The sequence below is a fragment of the Aulonocara sp. 'chitande type north' Nkhata Bay genome, linkage group LG9, assembly GCF_057382095.1.
Source record: "Aulonocara sp. 'chitande type north' Nkhata Bay isolate Kocher_YH1m ecotype deep benthic linkage group LG9, A_spYH_male_GT1.1, whole genome shotgun sequence".
NCBI lineage: Eukaryota > Metazoa > Chordata > Actinopteri > Cichliformes > Cichlidae > Aulonocara > Aulonocara sp. 'chitande type north' Nkhata Bay.
Genome location: NC_141352.1, coordinates 9,234,649 through 9,256,512, shown reverse-complemented (window position 1 = coordinate 9,256,512; position 21,864 = coordinate 9,234,649). Strand labels below are relative to the sequence as shown.

The 21,864-nt window shown below is 43.7% G+C and overlaps 1 pseudogene across 1 annotated transcript; it reads left to right on the top strand.

Moving 5' to 3' along the window:
* The first annotated feature begins 1,986 nt into the window (after positions 1-1,986).
* On the top strand, positions 1,987-21,403 carry LOC147321594 (uncharacterized; annotated as a pseudogene). Its single transcript, XR_015130988.1, has 3 exons — positions 1,987-2,233; positions 7,731-7,837; positions 19,651-21,403. The product of XR_015130988.1 is annotated as an uncharacterized LOC147321594 (transcript).
* The last annotated feature ends 461 nt before the right edge of the window (positions 21,404-21,864 follow it).

The window sequence follows — 21,864 nt, the reverse complement described above, 5'->3', positions numbered from 1 at the left end:
ATCAATAACAATTTAAAATTTATAATTTACGTTTTGATGATTTAATGTCACACACAACCCGTCGAAAGGGGAGGGGGTCCTGCTGCTTCCAAATAGAGCACATTTCATTTATAATGATGTAAATCCAAGCCCGTTATGGATTCATGATTTGAATCCTGGGTTGTGTGAAATCCCAGAAATAAACCTTAGACAAAGTGAATCTGTGAACTAAGGTGTAGGTCTACTAGGTTATGTTGTGGTGATCGTCGAGTTGGTGAATTTGTGTTCATTCTGGAGTGCAAAATTAAAACCAATGTAAGATGGACAAGAAAAGTTCAAAGCCATCAGGTCCTCAGTTTAGAAAAAAGAGAAAAGAGGAGGAGAAACGAGCAAAAGATGCAGGTAAGCAGACGTGTGATTGGATAATGGCAGCTCATCCTGAAACGGTCAGTGTCAGAATCAGAATACTTTATTAATCCCTAAGGAAATAATGTGGGTTACAGTTGCTCCAAGAAGAAATGGTAAAAATAGCAACAGCAACAGACTAAACTGCAAACAGTACATTATGTTACAGATTTTAATATTAATTAGTCATTGTCAATTGTTGACTTGTCCTGTTCTCATTGTATGACGAATTATGATGGCTGTTTGGTAGCCGTTTGCATACAATGCATACTGTTGGGTCTAAAGTCAGACGTTTGTGTATTGTATGTACGGTCGGCAAGGTCTGTCATCTAGAATAGTAAGAAAGTGTCACAGTTTGTGTTGACAGACCATGGGGATGTGGAGAAGGAGGACCCAAAATGCAGGACTCTTCAGATGAAGCAGTGTCTTTATTTACAGTGTTGTAAATATGAACCACAATGAATCCCTGTGCATCCCACACTCCTGTGCTGTGTTCCCTCTCACTGTCTGTGCTCTGAAACTCTGTTTTCTAGTTTCCATGCACCCGTGCTTGCTGCCCTCTCGTCTCCACACTCCTGCAGGAAGAACACAGCCGTAAATACTTCACACTATGGCAAACTCACACTAACTGACATCTCACTGGGAAACTGACAGGAAGTCTCACGCAACGATCCAGCATCGGAGAGAACTCAACCACACTCCTAAGTAGCTCTCCTGATGAAGCTTGACCAGCTGCACACACCTACACCCACAAACAAGAAAAACAAAGAAAAAACAAGGGACAGCAACACCAAATATACACATGTCCATAAACTATTCAAGAACCCCGGGTACCCAGACGCAGGTAAAGTGTATTTATTAAGCGCTTTTCATAGACAGGCGGTCACAAAGCGCTGCACAGGATTCTTATCATTCTTATTTTCTGGTTTGTTTGTTTCTTCCCCTTCTCATCCAGTCTGTCTCTGTGTGCTGTGATTAGTGTCCTTATGTTTGTTTACCTCCTACCTCCTCAGTCATGTCTTTGTATCTGTCTTGTGTCCAAATCTTTTTAAAGTGATGCTACATCAATGTGCTCACAGACATTTACCTTACACTATGTTCGAGTTACAGTGCATCATCTGTGAAATATAACAGAGATTACAACCTTCAGCCTTCAGTGAGCTTATGGTGAGCCTACAACGTTATTCGTTAACAACAAAGCAAACGAAGCATGGCTTGACAAGTCTAGAAGATAGTTCAAGTTAAATGATTAATTCTAATCTATGTCTCAAAACCATGCAAACCAATGAGTAGTGGAAGAGGTGTAGCTAATGAAGTGGCCAGTGTGAGGGATCTCCCTCCTCCTCACTGAGTTTCTTTTGCTGCTCTCCTTCGTGTCTTTATAAACTGGTGGTGTTGCCACAGTATTCCTACACGCATTACTGTTTTTATTTACCGATGTGCAATATCTGCACATGCTGCTCCTCTTTCTCACTGTCTGCAGCCCAAATGTGTTTTCTCAGGGCATCTGAGTCACGTGATCGCACAGTAACGAATCAAAGCAAATCAGGAAGAAGGGGGCGGAGCAAAGAGTGTGTGCAGGAGAGGAGTCGAGCAGAGAGAGCTGCTTTGTCGTGAAACGGGAGTAAAGTAGTGAACTTAGAGGAGAGAAACAAACTAAAGTATCGATCATAAACCACTACCAGCGTCCTGATCGATATCTGCATCGATCTGCCCACCCTTGTCTCCTGGATCGTAGCTGAGATCAGCGTGAACCACGTGGGTCTCTGCTCCCTGATCTGTTTCCTGTGTTTGGAAAGAGTTGCAGCTTCATCGCGGAGTTTCTCTCGGTTTGTGGGCTCATCTAAAGGTAAGCACCGAGCTAACTTTACTGTGAGTTCAGTTCATGTTGAGTTTAGCTCCTGAATGAGGTCTTCTGCTGCTCTCCTCGGTGTCTGTTCACAGTTTATTGTGAACACGTTGAGAGAAGAGTGAGAGAGTGTTTGGAGAAAAACACCAACTAATCATTAGCTCAGCATGCTGGGAGAAGTTGGAGCAGAAAAGGCTTTTCATTGTCCCTGCAGCTGTTTTTCTGCAGCTTCATTTCTATTTAAGTGATAACAGGAAGGTGTGTGTGTGTGTGTGTGTGTGTGTGTGTGTGTGTGTGTGTCCATGCTGCCCAGTCTCTTTTACTGTGTTTAAATTGCAGCTGCTAGAACACGGCTGTTCAACATCTATTCATTCAGTCACGTTTATTTCACATCTACAGACACGCATTTAGAATAGCCTTTATTGTCATTGTACAGAGTACAACGAAATTGGAGTGCCACTCCCTTGGTGCAAGTTTCAATAATAAATATAAATGTAAAATATAAAAGTACAAAAAAACAATCGTAGGTACTCAAACAATAGTATGTACAATATATACAGGATAGCAGCATTAATATAATGACAGTGACGGTATGGAATAGGTTCAATTGTTTTTGTGCTTATTTACTACGGTGATAGCTCTGGGAAAGAAGCTATCCCTGAATCTGTTTGTCCTGGTTTTATGTGACCTGTACCGTCGGCCTGACGGTAATAGTTCAAACAGTTGGTTGCTGGGGTGAGAGTAGTCCTTGATGATATTGCCAGCTCTGCTGAGGTACCGAGAGTTTGCAGTGACCTCCAGGCTGGGCAGAGAGCAGCCAGTGATCTTCTGGGCTGTGTTGATGACCCTCTGCAGTACTTTCCTGTCTGCAGCTGAGCACCCTGCATACCATGATGTTATGCCGTACGTTAGGTTCAAGGTTCAAAGTTCTTTATTTGTCACATGCATAGTTATACAAGTATAACACACAGTGAAATGTAGCCTGACACGCTCCTCGACATGTGCAAAAATTGGGGGGGGTGTAGAGGAAGAACATTTTATATACATATATACATATATATATATATATATATATATATATATATATATATATATATATATATATATATATATATATATATATAGTATATACACTGGGTGAATGTGCAGTAGTAGCAGCAAGCAGGTGAATTCTGTACATTAATATGAATAGACATCTAACTATTTTACAGGATAGACAATGTAAACATATTTAAAATTAAAGGAATTGAAATGTACATTGTGCCTTGGTTTAGTGTCTGGAAGAGAGTCCTGTCTCAGTCAATTATAGATGATGTGAGAGGGCGGGTGTGTGTGTTTAGGGCACGGATGGCTTGGGGATAGAAGCTCTTCTTGAGTCTCTCTGTCCTTGCCCGGAAGATGCGGAACCTTCTACCAGATTGCAGAAGTTGGAACAGTTTGTTGCCTGGATGTGACGGGTCCATCAGTATCTGCGCTGCTCTAGTCCGGCATCTCCTGGTGTAGGTGTCCTGAAGCGGGGGGAGAGCAATCCTGCAGCAGCGTTCTGCTGTACGGATCACTCTCTGGAGAGCTTTTTGGTCCTTCACACAGCTGTTCCCAAACCACGATGTCATGTTCTGTGTGAGGATGCTCTCCACAGCGCCTGTATAGAAAATCCTGAGGATCTTTGGAGAGACCCTGAACTTCCTCAGTTGTCGTAGGTGATACAGGCGCTGCCTAGTCTTTTTGGTCTGGACCTGAATGTGGGCAGCCCATGTCAGGTCTGAGGAGATGTGGACACCAAGATACTTGAAGGACTGCACCCTCTCCACTGGAGCTCCATTGATGATGATGGGCTTGTAGTCTCTGTGCTGACCCCTTCTGAAGTCCACCACCACCTCCTTGGTCTTGCTGACGTTCAGCTGGAGGTGGTTGTCCTGGCACCACGATGCAAGATTCTTCACTTCATCCATGTAGGCCTCCTCATCGTTGTTGGAGATGGCACCCAACACCACTGTGTCGTCAGCAAACTTCACAATGGTGTTGGAGCCATGGGTGGCCACACAGTCTGAAGTGTAGAGGGAGTAGAGCAGTGGTGAGAGGACACATCCCTGAGGTGCTCCTGTGTTGATGGTGATGCTGTTGGAGAAGCACCTGCCCACCCTCACCACCTGAGTTCTGCCAGTGAGGAAGTCCAACACCCATGCACACAGACGGCTGTTAAGTCCCAGATCCCTCAGCTTTGTGAACAGTCTGCAGGGCACTATTGTGTTAAACGCTGAACTGTAATCAACAAACAGCATTCGCACATAGTTACCCTGTTTCTTGTCCACGTGGCTGAGAGTGGTGTGTAGGACGTGGGCGATGGCATCCTCTGGCATCTGTTGGATCTGTAGGCGAACTGCAGCGGATCTGTGGTGTCTGGGATGGAGGAGGAGATGATGTTCTTCAGCAGCCTCTCAAACACCTTCATTACTACCGAGGTCAGTGCAACTGGCCGGTAATCATTCAGGGATGAGGGTTTGCTGTTCTTGGGCACAGGGATGATGGTGGATCTTTTGAAGCATGTGGGGACCACAGACTTCGCCAGGGACTCGTTGAAGATGTAAGTGAACACACCTGCTAGCTGGTCAGCACAGCAGCGCAGCAGGCGGCCGGTGATGCCGTCTGGCCCCGCCGCTTTCCTTGTGTTCACTCTCCTCAGTGCCGCTCGGACGTCATGCTCCGCGATGCTGGTCACCGGTCTCTCGCTGATGACGTCACTGTCCTCGGTAGTCAGGCGGTAGATAGCATTAGCCGCCTGGCTAACCTCAAAACGGGCGTAGAACTGATTCAGCTCGTTGGTGAATGCAGAGTCAGCGTTGATCAGCGCAGTGTCCCTGGCTTTGTAGTCCGTAATGGTGCGTAGTCCGTGCCACATACTCCGTGTGTCGCCCTGGTGGAAGTGGGACTCCACACGTTCCCGGTACCGCCGTTTAGCATCTCTCACCGCGCGCCGCACGCCGTATGAGGCCGCTTTGTAGGCGCTCATATCGCCAGTGGCGAGACCCGCGTTGTAGGAGGCGGTCCTGGCGTTTACTGCAGTGCGGATCGATCTGTCCATCCACGGTTTCTGGTTTGGGAATGAGGTGACTCTCGCAGTGGGGATAATCTCCTCCGCTAGCATATTGACGAAGCATACTGCTACTTCCGTAAACTCGTTGATGTCGACTGCGCATGCTCTGAACATGTCCCAGTCGACGTCGTTGAGTGCGTCCTGTAGCGTAGCTTCTGATTGGGCAGTCCACCGTTTTACCTCCCTCGTGGTTACTTCTTCCCTCCGTATGCTTTGTTTATACTGGGGGATGAGGAAGATGGCGTTGTGGTCAGACTTCCCAAAAGCCGGGTGTGAGACAGCTTTGTAGCCCTGCTTGTATGGCGTGTAGCAGTGATCCAAAATCCGATCCCCTCTCATTGGACACGAGACATGCTGGTAAAAGTTTGGCATGACTTGTCTGAGGTTCGCTTTGTTAAAGTCTCCTGCTACAATAAGGGCTGCGCCCGGGTCCTTGTTTTGAAGCGAGCTCAGCACATCATGTAATTCGGACAAAGCCATACCTGTGTCCGCTTGGGGTGGGATGTAGACCGCCGTGGCGATGACCGAGGTGAAGTCACGGGGCAGATAGAAAGGGCGGCACTTAATGCTCAGGATATAGCATGTTCTGACTGAGAGATTTCTGAAAAAATTCAAACGTACAGCTCTGCTATCACTTCCAACATAAATGAAGACAGGAAACTAAACAGCAGTGACGTTTGTAGGGTTACTGAAGTTGGGCTAGCTGGTATATAATGATGTGCTATGTGATCGCTAGCGACACAGCTATGTTAGCATAACATAAACAGTGAAGCTGGAGGACGAACACTAACACTTTTCCACTTATAAAAGTTAACGTTAAGGTTCCTCGTGGTTAGAGACAAATGCAATCGCATGGCAGGATGCTGTAAACGGACCAAACTTCAGTCAGGAGAACAACTGAGATAATCCATCCACAATACGAGGTTAGTCATTAATATACTGCAACAACATGGGAATAGAGCAGCTGCCAGAGAATTCAACCTTAATGAATCAATGGTACAGAAGTGGAGGAAGCAAGAAGAATGAGTTTAATAAAGTTTGATTTATCTGACTGCTTTGTTTCGCTTAATGTGCCTTATAATCCCGTGCACCTTATGGTCTGGAAAATACGTACTGCACACTGTAGTTTAATGTTGCAAAGCACCTCTTTTTAACTTCAGTGGATATTATACATGGTTATGCTCAGGATATGTCAGCCCATTTCTACTGGAAATACCTTTTGGTTAAACTGTCAGCAAGGAATTTGCATTTGCACTGTTACATTTTTATAAAGCTTTAATGTACATAAAAACCAGCTTCTTGTTTAAGTGAAAATAAATGGAAGGTTGTCTTTTTGTGCTAGTAATGTTTTTGAGTTGTATTTTGTCTCGCATCAATTATATCGTCAGTTATATCGTTATCGCAAATTTTCAAATATATATCGTGATAAATATTTTTGGCCATATCGCCCTGCTCTAGTCCCAGTCCGGTTGTTCAGTCTGACGTCACTAGCCGTGTCTGGGTCTAAACTCCGCTGCAGGTCCATATATCAAACGATCACTGTGGCATTACTGAGAGTTGAAAAACTGTCTAAAGTCTTTCATCTTTAATAAAATGATCAGCGTTCTGCTCTACCAGGTGTAACAATTGAGTTTAACATCCAGGCATCCATGAAAACGAAATTTATGACATTTAACGGAGTTAGAAGTTAGCAGGGAGTTGCTCGCTAGCTTCTATCTAAATACAATATAGCATGTCCTGACTGCGGGGTTTTGGAAACAAATTCAAACGTACAGCTCTGTTATCACTTCCAACATAAATGAAGACAGAAAACTAAACAGCAGTGACGTTTGTAGGGTTACTGAAGTTTGGCTAGCTGGTATATAATGATGTGCTACGTGACCGCTAGCGACACAGCTATGTTAGCATAATACAAACAAACTTTTTTTCCACTCAATAAAAGTTAACGTGAGGATTCTCGGTGGTCAGGAACAAATGTAATCGCATGGCAGGATGCTGTAAAAGGACCAAACTTCAGCCAGGAGAACAACTGAGATAATCCATCCACAATACGAGGTTTGTCATTCCTATACTGCTGCATGGGCTGGGCTGTAGTTACATCCTAAGGTTTTAAAAACTGAGCTTCAATAAATGATTAGCGGCAATAAAAGCCGAGGGAGGTCAACAGTGATCACTGACTTTTTAGGAGCTTTTTGAGATTAAATAGAAGAAAATACAAAACATTAAACATGTTAACAACACAAAAGCCATATTAAACGCAGACTACTTTAGGCCCGGAAGTAGGATTCGTCACGTCATCACTTAACAATCTGATTAAGAGACCGCACGCTTGAAGTACGTGCACTACGCACGGTGCGTACTATCTTTCACTGTGATGTTACAAAGATCTGTTTTGTGTCCCAGCTGATCAGCAAGAGGAGGAGAGTCCGACGGAGCACCAGACGAACATTTTCAACCATTTGGGCTCAGCTCAGCTGCTACAGTGGACAAAAATGTCATCAACACAAAAGGTGAAGAATCTATCACTTTTATTGAAACTATGTGCACTTCATCAGCTGATGCTTGTTTGTCAAGATTGAAGAAGTTTATTGTCATTTTGTATGGTGTTACCCAGGCTGAAACAATATACCGTTTCTCACCAGCATATACAGTGCAATAATCAATACAATTAGAAAAAAAAAGATTAAAAAGCTAGTAATAAATCGCAACAATAAATGAGTAAATAACATAAAATCTAAATTAAAAAACAAACTCAAGTCCAAATGGTCACACTCATACACGTACCAGGAGTCCTTTCACAGAAGGGGATAACTAAATAATGTAGTGTGTGTATCTGGGGAGTATATTGTATGCTGTGTGTGTGTGTCGAACTCCAGGACTCGAGTGCTGGAGTCCTGCGGGTTTTAGACGTGTCCTAGATCCAACATGTCACAAAATGGCTGTGTGTAGGCAGGAGAGGACCCAAATGCAAAACTCACCAAGACTGAGGATAAAAAGCACAGCCTTATTGCTGAAAACAAGGGAAAATGATATAAAACTAAACTGGGAAAACTAATAAATCATACATGAAAACACAGAGTGACTCACACAGCTATGAGGGAGGACGCAACACTGAAAACAGGAAGACTGAGGACTTAAATACACACGAGGTGATCAGGAGAAGTGACATTAAATGGGGAAACAGCTGAAACAAATGAACATAATGATGTCACAGGGGAAGTGTAAAACTAAACACAATGAACACGGGAACACAGTGATGGGTTTGTCTGGCACAGACCCACCGCCGGAACGAGACAATTCTACTACATCAGCAAAAGCAAGACGCAAGTCACCAGAGCTCCTTGTGTGCTCTCGTGCACGAGGGAGAGAACTGTGATGAGCGCCGTTCCTTCTGCTTGAACCCCAGTCGCTCAGTTAGCTCCCCTGTAGCACTGCTCTTTATTGTGGTTACATGAACATGCATAGGTTCATTAACATATGACGTCTTACACAGGTATGCATGTGAACGAAGAGTGGCGTCTGTGTCAAGATGTGACCCCTGTGAACGACTCCCAAAAGCTGGTGCCAGTAGTCCAGCGGTCCACCTAAACAAAGGGCTCTTATACTTAAACAGATACAGAGTAGGTGTCCTTCCATAGTATAAATCAGTAAGAGAAGGTACGACGAATCGATTATATAACTCTAAGCACATATGAGTATATATTTCTAAGCATAAATGACAATCCAACAATATAAACCTAACACACAGGACCTCTTCAAGATAAAACCGGCAACATAATGAAACATGACTACATTAACTTAATGGCAAAAGACATGCAGACATGAAACGCATAAAGGATAAGGGAGACTTAACAGTGGTTAAAAACACAAGGAGAAACTAATAAACAAATGAACTTAGTTAAACTAATAAACTTAAACATACCATAAACCATAAACATCAAAATAAACTTGAACTTAAAACGCTGGGTCAAAAAACCCAGGATCGTGACACAACACAGCTGATTTAAAGGCTAAATTACCTCCTCAACATGTCTTGAAGTTCTCCAGAGGCCTGGTAATGAACTAATCATTTGATTCAGGTGTGTTGACCCAGGGTGAGATCTAAAACCTGCAGGACTCCGGCCCTCAAGGCCTGGAGCTCAACACCCCTGGCGTTAGCAGCTAGCCTCGCATTAGCTCCTCCACGCTTACCCTGCTTCCACATCCTATCACACCGCTTTCTGTGTTTCCTCTTGGGTGTTACTCCAGGCGTATTTATGGATTTTCTCCAGCTTGCTTGGCATAGGAGCCCAAGCTCACCCAACACAGTGAGGAGATATTTCTTTTAGCACGAGATATGGTTATGAGCTTTCGAAGATAATCGCATTTGTAAAAGACACTGCTGCTCATACACACACTTCTCTTTCACACAGTTTATATTGGCACTACATGGTCTTTGTTAGCGTCAGGCTTATTGTTAAGTATTCATCTTCAATTTCTGTACACTTATTCATACATGCAGAACAAATGAATCATTTGTCCATTAAAAAGTATGTGATATGTCAGTCATCATTTTTATTATGGCTATAAGTACACGTCTCACCTTTTCATAGTGCATTTACACTCTTTTAACTAGAGAACATTGATTTCCAGTGTGATTCAGTTCATACTGGTTTGGAAAGGCTGTACCAGTGGCTGTCCAAGTTGCAAGTTTTTTGCTTCACTTGAGGTATTTCAAAAATGGTATTTTCCTGGGTGTTGGAATTTTTTTTTTTTTTTATTTTTATTTTTTTTATTCTACTATCGTGATAAGCCTGCTGTAATCAGCACACTCCAGCGTCACTCATTTTCTCCGGATTGTAGCTACTGGCAATTGCCCTTCTGTTGGTCCATGGGATAAGAAACTCGAAGAAGATCTGATTTTATAACAAACACCACAGATTATTGCTCTGTATTGTATTTCCTTGGACTCCAGTTTTGGCACAAACAAACTTCACATTGCAAATATAACACATCTCAGGGACCACCTTCTTTCATCGGGGTATCCATTTCATCAGCGCTTGACTGTTTTAATGTATTCTGGATGTCCAAATAAGGCTTTGAAATAACTTTTTAGGTTAATGTAATAATCATAAATTAGAAATCTGGAGAGCAGAAAATCCATGTGGGATGGCAGTCTCAGCTGTACTAACAAATATTGCCACACTAACATGCTTAAACTACTTTTGGCTGTTCCCTGATTCAGCGGTCACCACACATTTATTTGTGCAGTTTTGTCTACGGCCTTTTTATGGCTTTATTTTGAAAATCGCACAGCTCTCAGCTGTGCAATTTTATATGGTTAACTGCTCATTCCAGTGAGCAAACCAGTGCTCAAAGGCAGTTTTTATTTTTAATGCTGAATGCTCTTCTATCTATATATGTACTGTAAGAGCTGAACTCTTCCACAGCATGCATTTTTTTATTTCTCATTGATATTTGGCCGTATTGGGGCCCGATGAATGTAAAAACATAGAATTGCCAGATTTTTTTTTTTTTTTTAACCTGATTTTTGTTTCTAAGAAAAATTAGGATATTCATTTAAAATGTCGATAGAACAGCAGCAGTATAATGTCCTCGTAAGTGGATATCAGGCCCTTGTAGAGCAAAATTGAGTATTTTGGTCTAAATAACCCAAAATGTGATGCCCACATATGTGGATGCCAGGTCCTAGGAGGCCAAGCGCTTGTTTTTTGCGTGAAGGGGGCACACAAGTTATCTGCCGAGCAGCAGTGAACAATACAGGAAAATGATCGGAGATGCACAACTCAGATATTTCCATTATGCACACATCCAGCCCGTGGGAAAGCACCAAGTCCAGTGTGTGACCTTTTTCATGCGTGGGACCGGTAACTCACTGGGTCAAGTTAAAAGAGTCAATAATATTTAAAAAGTCCTTGACCATAAGTTTGGAGTCACAGCAGACATGGATGTTTAAATCACCAAAGATTAAAAAAACTGTCAAATTTAAGAACAATTCCAGCAATAAAATCTGAAAACTCTTTGATAAAATCCTTATTAAACTTGGGAGGACGGTGTATGAGGCCACACAACAATGGGACAGCAGAGTTCAGGTGCAACTCAAACAGCTGCAGTTCAAAACTAGAAAATGAATCGTGCTGTAATGTTTGATGGCAGTGAAGTCGAGCGTTGAACACGGTGGCTAAAGATTATGCAATGCTTTGATTGTGTGGATCCTGTTTCTCTTTATTCTTTATCTTTTCTTCAAGTTGCTTCCGTACGTTTTTCGGCGCTTAACTACTCCCTCAGTTTTCAGCCGATTTTCTCAGTTCAAATCTTAAAAAATTCTGCTCTTTCTGCTAATTCCAGCTATGACTTTTGGTGCTCATAACTTCTATACTTTTTGAGATATTGATTTTTCTTTTCAATATTTTTTGCCTATTTCTGCACATTATCAGTGGCCTCACTGATTTTCCTTGCCGGGTTGACCTGTGTTTTAGCTCAGTGAGATGAGCATCCGTTCTCGGACTGGGAGGCCCGGGTTCAAATCCCGCTTATGACACCATTTTTTCAGTTAACACTTATTAACTTTTTTTTAACTCTTTTCAACACAAATTTCAGCTTTTTCACCCCTTTTCAGCACATTTTTCAGTTTTTTTCACCACTTTTCAGCAGAAATATCAGCTTTTTCAACTGTTTTCAGCAAAAACCTCTTTTCAGCAGAATTTTGCTCATTGAACTCTTTTCAGAAGAAATTCTGCTGATTGAACTCTTTTCAGCAAAATATTCAGAGTTTTCACCTCTTTTCTGCCCAAATTCTGCTTATTCACCTCTTCTGTAAAATTTTCAACCTTTCCACCTCTTATCAGCACAATTCTCAGCAGCTTCTATGTCATCTCTTGTGTTGGAGTGTCCTCTTGTGGCGCCTTTTGGGTAGTGCCTTATCAGCACAATACTCAGCCTCTTCTGCTCATTTCAGGACAATTGTCAGTCTCTCCACCTCTTCTTTGTGAGAAAGAGTGTGGCGCAGTGAGATATGTACCTGCCTTGAGTACCAGAAGGGCCAGGTTCGAATCCTGCTCAGGGCAAAAATTCATTTTTTTTTTCAACCTTTTCAGCTTTTTTCACCAGACATCTTCAGCGTTAAGGCATCCACACAGCATTTTCGCAGGAAATGCAAATTTTTCTAGTTCTTTATCTTTTCTTCATCTTCAAGTTGCTTCCGTACGTTTTTTGGCGCTTAACTACTCCCTCAGTTTTCAGCCGATTTTCTCAGTTCAAATCTTTAAAAATTCTGCTCTTTCTGCTAATTCCAGCTATGACTTTTGGTGCTCATAACTTCTATACTTTTTGAGATATTGATTTTTCTTTTCAATATTTTTTGCCTATTTCTGCACATTATCAGTGGCCTCACTGATTTTCCTTGCCGGGTTGAGCTGTGTTTTAGCTCAGTGAGATGAGCATCTGTTCTCGGACTGGGAGGCCCGGGTTCAAATCCCGCTTATGGCAACATTTCTTTCAGTTAACACTTAAACTTTTTTTTAACTCTTTCCAACACAAATTTCAGCTTTTTCACCCCTTTTCAGCACATTTTTCAGTTTTTTCACCACTTTTCAGCACAATTACCAGCTTTTTCAGCTGTTTTCATCAAAAACCTATTTTCAGCAGAATTCTGCTCATTCAACTCTTTTCAGCAGAAATTTTGCTAATTGAACTCTTTTCAGCAGAATTTCTGCTTATTCACCTCTTCTGTAAAATTTTCAGCCTTTCCACCTCTTATCAGCACAATTCTCAGCAGCTTCTATGTCATCTCTTGTGTTGGAGTGCCCTCTTGTGGCGCCTTTTGGGTAGTGCCTTAGTAAACGTGAACCAAGCAAAAACCTCTTTTCAGCAGAATTCTGCTGATTCACCTCTTTTCTGCAAAGTCTTCAGCCTTTCCACCTCTTATCAGCACAATACTCAGCCTCTTCTGCTCATTTCAGCACAATTGTCAGTCTCTCCACCTCTTCTTTGTGAGAAAGAGTGTGGCGCAGTGAGATATGTACCTGCCTTGAGTACCAGAAGGGCCAGGTTCGAATCCTGCTCAGGGCAACATTTTTTTGTTTTTGTTTTTCAACCTTTTCAGCTTTTTTCAGCAGACATCTTCAGCGTTAAGGCATCCACACAGCATTTTCGCAGGAAATGCAAATTTTTCTAGTTTCTTTTCTTTTTCTTTCTTTCTTTTTTTTTTTTTTTTTTTTTTTTTTCTTCCTTTCCCGTTTGGCTCTTTTGCCATCAGAATTATTGTCTAAAGGCAAAGAAAGATGCCCAACGGATTTACTTTACCAAATTGACCATCCCAGCCTTGCCATAATGGTCTATTTTATTCACCTTTTATTGTTTATTTTATTTTATTTTCACTTGTTAAATACGGGACAGGCTTGACTGGGGAAAAGAAAGGAGAGAAAGAAATGGAAAGAAAAACAGCGGGGAAGAGGGACGGGGATAAAGGGCAAAAAACAAAACCCAACAAAATAAGTAGACAGAAAATACGTATACCAATCACCTGGATCACCTGTTGAGAAAGAAAAAAGAGAAAACAAGCAGAAGAAAAAAAAAGCAACATAATAAAGAACATCATGATGATCTATGGGAATATAACAGTAAATACTAAATATTAAACATTATTGTGCAGCACGTAAGATCGACAGCGCACAGTGTGCTTTGAGGTAGGAGCCAAAAAGGGTGTCGTTTGTGTGTGTGAGCACCCGTGTGTACACCTGTGAGCATGAACGCGCTTGTTTTTAAAAGGTTCCTTCATGTAATGATCTGCCACTATCCCAGAAAGAGCTGGGGAGAGCCCCAGATGAGGGGTCACTCAGCAGCTGGGGAGCAGAAGCCAGGGGGGGTTGCAGTGACGCGCCCGTGAGCTCCGCCAGCAGCCAGCTGTGCCAGAGTGACCGAGCCCCAGGCCAAGAGGCCGAGGGCACCTCACCCACGAAGTGGCCTGAGTGAGACCCTCACCCACGAAGTGGCCTGAGTGAGCCCCAGGCTCCAGTCCCCGACAAGCAGCCACCAAGGAGTGAGCCGGTGTGTACCTGGACGCACATCCCCAGACACAAAGAACCACCAACGCACCGATGTCAAGATCCTATATGTATGTGATATGAGAGTGTGAGTAATGTGGATATCTAAGTTGTGGGATGAAATTTAGGCACCGACAGCTAGAAGGGAGCAGAGGGGGGGATGCCTCCCCTGCACCCTGGTGACACACCTTTACCCTAAGGCCCTGCATGTGTGGGTGATTGTGGTGGAGCGGGAAGAGGGAGGCAGTTGGAGATGGGGAGGGAAGGAAGGGAGGGGCACGTGACCCCTCCCTGGGCCCAGCTGACCCCAGTAGGCACCCCCATACTCTGCCCAGGCCCATCCGGACCTGGGCCCAGTTCAGCAGCGCCGCCTGGCCCCACAGAGCCTGGGACAGCCCACCCGACCCCACTACAGAAAACTGCACCCACCCTGTCATCCACTCATCTTCCAGACTACACAAGACAATAGACACCCAGGCTGAGAACTTCCTCCACCTCTCCTATATCTCCCCCTCCTGCAGAGTTAGTTCCTGAAGAGAGGAGACCTCCTGCAAGCTGTAACAACCTCCCCCACCAGTTGAAGAGCCCCCCAGGTGGCTCGATGCACTGGCGACACCCTACGCCAGGGCTGTACCCCCAGACACCCACCCACCCCAGCAACACACAAACCGGGACCCAAGCCCCCAAGGCCCAGCCAGGGCCCCAGCCCAGAGACAGAGCACCCCCAGGACCCACCCAGGGGCAGCCAGGCTACCAGGTCAGTAACCCATGTCCGTCAGCACAGACCCTCCCCCCTATGCTCCTGGGGAATCCCCCGACGCCCCAAGTAGGGCTGTTCGATATAACGATTTATATCGGATGACAATATAAAAACTTCTATCGTTTCATTTTACGCTATCGTTTTTTTTGTGGTGTCGCAAAATAAACTGTTTACGGCAATATTTTTTCATTATTTTGATGGTCACTGTAGTGGCTATGTTAATTTCTTAAAGTTCTCTCTTTCTCTTATATTTAATATAACCACACTACAGACAGACAAGCGCTTGTTTTTATGCCTTGTGGTTAGCAACAGCGATGGTAAAACCACCGCGTGTCCGCTTGTTTATTTTCCACATAAACCTTTCACAATAAAGCTCAAGATCCTCTCGAGACTTTTCAAAATAAACAGAATCACGTGAAAGATGCAGAGTATTTATGGATGAGAAGCAAGAAAGAGCCGTCAGGTGCTAAAAAATAAACCTTAGACTCAAACGTTAGAACAGGCTTTCCCCCGCAGCATGTTGTATAATAAATACTCAGAAAGAAAACGGCGGCTGTTACAACCTATGTCTAAAAATGTATTGTTTCATGCATCAGTTAAAACACTCGACTCCAGGTAGGCAACGCCCAGCTGGAAAAACTTCATGCAAGTCGAGCTGCCCGAGATTCACAGAATTTACAGAAAATATCACATTTTTGTGATTTATATCGTTATTGGACGATAGATGTCTTAATATCGGGATATGAGATTTTTGGTCATATCGCACAGCCCTAGCCCCAAGCCCGTCCCTACCCCCAAACCAATCACAACAGCGAAGGTGGGACCAAACTATGACATCCCCCCCCCCCCTCCCCACTAGGTGATGGAGCTGATCAAAGGTTTCTAAGGTTATGTTTCTGGGAGGAACCTAAGTCACCCAGTCGCCGTTTAATATCAGGTATTGCACTAATGCAATAATCAAAGTTTCTGTTTTGGCCGGGTTTACCGTATTTTCGCAACTATAAGGCGCACATAAAAGCCTTAGATTTTCTTTAAAAAGTGCGGCGCGCCCTATAGTGCAGTGCGCCCTGTGTGTTGTAAGGAGGACGTAGTAGAGAACACCTTGAGAACGCTAAAGGGTGAAGTGTGGGCGCTGATCGTATATACCGGACAATCGCACATACCTGTATAAAAGGACAGGTATGTGCATTATGTGGAACATCGTTGTTTTAACAACCCTGAAAATGGCAAAGAGACACGCCTATGAAGCACAGTTTAAACTGAAGGCCATCAGCTACGCGGAGGAACATGGAAATCGAGCAGCCACGAGAGAATTTAAGATGAATGAATCAATGGTTTGCAAGTGGAGGAAGCTGGAAAACAAGCTCCGGCAGGTCAAGAAAATGCAGCTGAGTTTCCGCGGACATAAGGCGAGGTGGCCCGAGTTGGAGGAAAGACTTGAGCGGTGGATCATCGAGCAAAGAACGAGCGGGAGAAGCGTTTCGACGGTCACCATTCGGCTAAAAGCAGTTTCACTAGCTGAAGAGATGAACATTGAACATTTCCAAGGAGGTCCGTCTTGGTGCTTTCGTTTCATGAAACGGTGCCATTTTTCCATCCGGACCAGGACTATGGTAGCGCAGCAACTTCCAGCGGATTATAATGAAAAGCTGGCCATCTTCCGCTCCTACTGCAGCAAACACATCAGCGACAAAAACATCCAGCCCAGCCACATCACAAACATGGACGAGGTGCCGCTCACTTTTGATATCCCGGTGAGTCACACTGTGGAGAAGAAGGGGACCAGCACGGTAGCGATACACACAACGGGGCACGAAAAGTCTTCTTTCACTGTTGTGCTTGGCTGCCATGCTAATGGACAGAAACTGCCGCCTATGGTGATTTTTAAGAGAAAGACTTTGCCTAAAGAGAAGTTTCATTACATGAAGGAACCTTTTAAAAAAACAAGCGCGTCCATGCTCACAGGTGTACACACGGGTGATCACACCCACAAACTACACCCTTTTTGGCTCCTACCTCAAAGCACACTGTGTTCTGTTGATCTTATGTGCTGCACAATAATGTTTAACATTTAGTATTTACTGTCATATTCCCATATATCATTGTGATGTTGTTTATTCTATTACTCTTGTTCTCTTCTGCTTGCTTTCTTTTTTCTTTCTCAGCAGGTGATCCGGGTGATTGATATATGCATTTTTTTTTTCTCTGCCCGTTCTGTTGGTTTTTGTCTTTTGCCCTTCTCCCCCGTCCCTCTTCTCAGCTGTTTCTCTTTCCCTCTTTCTTTCTCCCCTTCTTTCCCCCAGTCAAGTCTGTCCCGTATTCAGTAAGTGAAAATAAAATAAACAATAAAAGGTGAATCAAATAGACCATTACGGCAAGGCTGGGATGGTCAGTTTGGTAAAGTAAATCCGTTGGGCATCTTTCTTTGCCTTTAGACAACAATTCTGATGGCAAAAGAACCAAACGGGACAGGCCAAAAAAAAAGAGAAAAAAAAAAAGAAAAAAAAAAAAAGAGAAGTTTCCAGCAGGAATCATCATTAAGGCAAATGAAAAGGGCTGGATGGATGAGGAAATGATGAAAGAGTGGCTGAGGGAGGTGTATGTAAGGAGACCAGGTGGTTTTTTCCACGCATCACCATCGCTGTTGATCTGTGACTCTATGCGTACCCATCTCACAGCCGATGTGAAAAAACTAGTGAAACAAAGGAACTGTGAGCTTGCTGTCATTCCGGGAGGCCTGACAAAGGAACTCCAACCGCTGGACATCGGTGTGAACCGGCCGTTCAAAGTAAGGCTGCGAGCGGCGTGGGAGCAATGGATGACCGATGGGGACCACAGTTTCACTAAGAGTGGAAGGCAGCGCCGGGCGAGTTACGCCACAATTTGCGAATGGATTGTAGATGCTTGGGCTAACATGTCTGCTGGCACTGTTGTTCGAGCTTTCGCAAAAGCCGGCATCATTTCCAAGGAGCCGCACGGCACGGAAAGTGACTCTGACAGTGAAGAAAGTGAACTTGGCATGTTTGATGGAGATTTAGCGCAGCTGTTCAATTCAGACACAGAGGATGAGGACTTCGATGGGTTTGATTGATGACAATTACCGGTAATAAAAATGTGAGTACCAAACTCAGTTTTGCTCCCGCTTCATTTTTAGATACGCATACTTGTATGTTTGTATGCTGATGATGATGACAATTACCGGTAATAAAAATGTGAGTACCAAACTCAGTTTTGCTCCCGCTTCATTTTTAAATACGCATACTTGTATGTTTGTATGCTGATGATGATGACAGTTACCGGTAATAAAAATGTGAGTACCAAACTCAGTTTTGCTCCTGCTTTATTTTTAAATATGCACACTTGTATGCTTGTGTGTTGTTGTTGATGACGATTACCGGTAATAGAAATGTGAGTAAGGTAAATGTGAGTAAGGTCCTCAACCTTTTTTGCGCCACGGACCGGTTTATGCCCGACAATATTTTTCACGGACCGGCCTTTAAGATGTCACGGATAAATACAACAAAATAAAACTAGTACCGGTACCGAAAAAAGAACATTTATTCATAACACACGTGAAAAGACCCAGGAAAACCGAGTTAACGATAAAAACTAACAAAATAACGCTGAAAACCGATAAAAACCCTGAAAACCATACATTTTACACCTGAGCCTCAACTCTCGCGGCCCGGTACCAAACGACTCACAGACCGGTACCAGTCCGAAGTCCGGGGGTTGGGGACCGCTGGTGTAGCAGATTCTTAGCTGGTGTGAAGTTAATACAGCCACGGAGTGATGACGGGGTCGCGGTAAAGCTGTCCATCCACATAGAGCCGGTCCACAGCGATGGCAGCGCGGGAGCCCTTCTGGATGAAGCCACGTCAGATTGTGAAGAGGACCCTGCGTCGTTACAGGATCTCTTTTGGGAACTGCCGATGCTTTGATTTCTAAAAGTAGCTGGTGATTGTACACATGTAGACCAAGGGCGTTTTGGGCTAACATAGAAAAGGATAAAGCTAGTAAAAGCCAAAGCAAAGCTAGCAGAGTTTACTGACGCAATGTCAACAGACGTGTCACCGTGCATACTGCTGCTGCCGTCTTGCCCCCAAAATTAGCGCCCCCCCTTTCACCCTTCGCACCAACTGAGCAGTGGAGAATAACACCAACAGGGGCAGTAAACTGAGCTAACTAGGAGCAGCTAGCTAGCCCAACTCAGCAGAGGTTTTCCCAGAGAGATGAAGAGCGTAAGAACTGAGGGATGATTGTGATGACAGGGGTGTATATTTGCATGTCGGGCTGTGCACACGTCATCACAGATCGTCTGCCTTAAAGGCGTGAATAAAGGTTTCCTCAGCCAGGCGGGATATCCCATACCCCGTGTGTTGTACCGAGTGTATTGACTGAAAAGAAACTACTTCAACCTTTGGTTTAAAACTAGTGTTAATGGAAGAAGTTTGAAGGTTGAGTTTGTTCCACGACTGCATTTCACTCACTGCCTCTGTTTGTATCTCTGTCACTCCAGGACCAAAATGGAGCGAGACGTCAGCGCTCTCAGGAGGCCGACAAACCTCACAGAAGAAAGGAACAGAAAAAATACAGCTGTGATGAGTGTGGGAAGGATTTTACTAAGGCTGGAAGCTTAAAAATACACCAACTGATCCACAGTGAAGTTAAACCATACAGCTGTGATGAGTGTGGAAAGGATTTTACTTATGCTGGAAGCTTGAAAAGACACCAACTCATCCACAGTGGAGTTAAAGCATACAGCTGTGATGAGTGTGGAAAGTCATTTACCCTGGCTGAACACCTAAAATCACACAAACCTGTTCACAGTGGAGTTAAAGCGTACAGCTGTGACTTGTGTGGAAGGTCTTTTACCCATGCTGGAAGCTTAAAAAGACACCAACTTCTCCACAATGGAGTTAAAGCGCACAGCTGTGAGTTGTGTGGACAGTCTTTTACCCTGGCCGAACACTTAAAAACACACCAACTCATACACAGTGGAGTTAAACCGTACAGCTGTGGTTTGTGTGGACAGTCTTTTACCCATCCTGGAAGCTTAAAAGCACACCAACTCATACACAGTGGAGTTAAACCGTACAGCTGTGACTTGTGTGGACAGTCTTTTACCCAGGCTGCACACTTAAAAAGACACCAACTCATACACAGTGGAGTTAAACCGTACAGCTGTGACTTGTGTGGACAGTCTTTTACCCGGGCTGGAAACTTAAAAAGACACCAAGTCATACACAGTGGAGTTAAACCATACAGCTGTGGTTTTTGTGGACAGTGTTTTACCCATCCTGGAAACTTAAAAGCACACCAACTCATCCACAGTGGAGTTCAAGCGTACAGCTGTGACTTGTGTGGACAGTCTTTTACCCGGGCTGGAAACTTAAAAAGACACCAATTCATACACAGTGGAGTTAAACCGTACAGCTGTGACTTGTGTGGACAGTCTTTTACCCGGGCTGGAAACTTAAAAGCACACCAACTTGTCCACAGTGGAGTTAAAGCATACAGCTCTGATCAGTCTGATAAAGCTTTTACTCATAGTAGCAGCCTACAGAATCATCAGGTTACCCACTCTGGATTCAAGGCGTACAGCTGTCACATTTGTGGAAAAACCTTCCGCTGGCCAGGCAACCGAAATATTCACCTACGCATTCACACCAAAATTGATGTTTGCTGCTGTGATCAGTGTGGCAAAATTTGTGTGACATACAAAAACTTAGAGCAGCACATGTTTTCCCACACTGAGGAGAGACCTTATAAATGTGACCTGTGTGAGAAGACTTTTAAATCTCCACATTACCTCAAATCACATCAAAAGATTCACAGCAGAAAGAAACTCTAAAAGTGCAGTTACTGTGAGGTATGTATTTTTCTTTTTACAGTTATTTCGAAGTATTATGTGAATGAAATTTAATTTCAAAGCTTATATGAGACATGAAAACTTCACATACAGAATATTGAGTAACATCTGACACAAATTTCCTGAAACTTTCCTGATATTGCAAAAACGTAACATTTTAAAAGCTTCTCTCATTTCTAACATTCACACTCCAATGGATGCAATGGATATGCAGAGTAGAGCATCCAGGGGTTTAAACCACCAATCTTCCCATTAAGTAGATTACCTACAAATTAAGAGTTATTGCAGCCCAGTAAGCTGACTGTTATAATGTAAAAATTAAAATGTGGAAGTTGGCAGAGCTGCTCTTTATTTCAGGCGACGTTCAGGATAGAAATGTTGAAGGAATTCCCTGACTTACACGGTCATTGTGTCTTTGTTTAGAAGCAGAGCAACACAGATGGATCCCTGTCGTCACTGTGGTGGTGGGAAAGTGTTTCGCTGTGATCTTTGTGGAAAAACTTAGTCATTTAAAGAGCCTAAAAATACGTCAACGCAGACACACTGGAGACGAAATGAATTACTGCAAAGAATGTGGGAGAGGCTTCCCCACATCAAGTGAATTAAAACAACATGAACTCTGTCACAGTGGGGTAAAAAAGCACGTTTGTGACCAGTGTGGGTCATCCTTCATCAGTGCAGGTAATCTTAAAGAGCATAAGAGTGCACACAGGAGAGAAACCATACAAGTACAGACACTGTGACCAAAGGTTCTCACAGTCAGATATTCATAACCTTCATGAACTTACACACATTGAAGGGAGCTACAGCTGTGACCAGTGTGACAAGAGCTTCAAGAATCTCAGTTCATACCCCGAACAC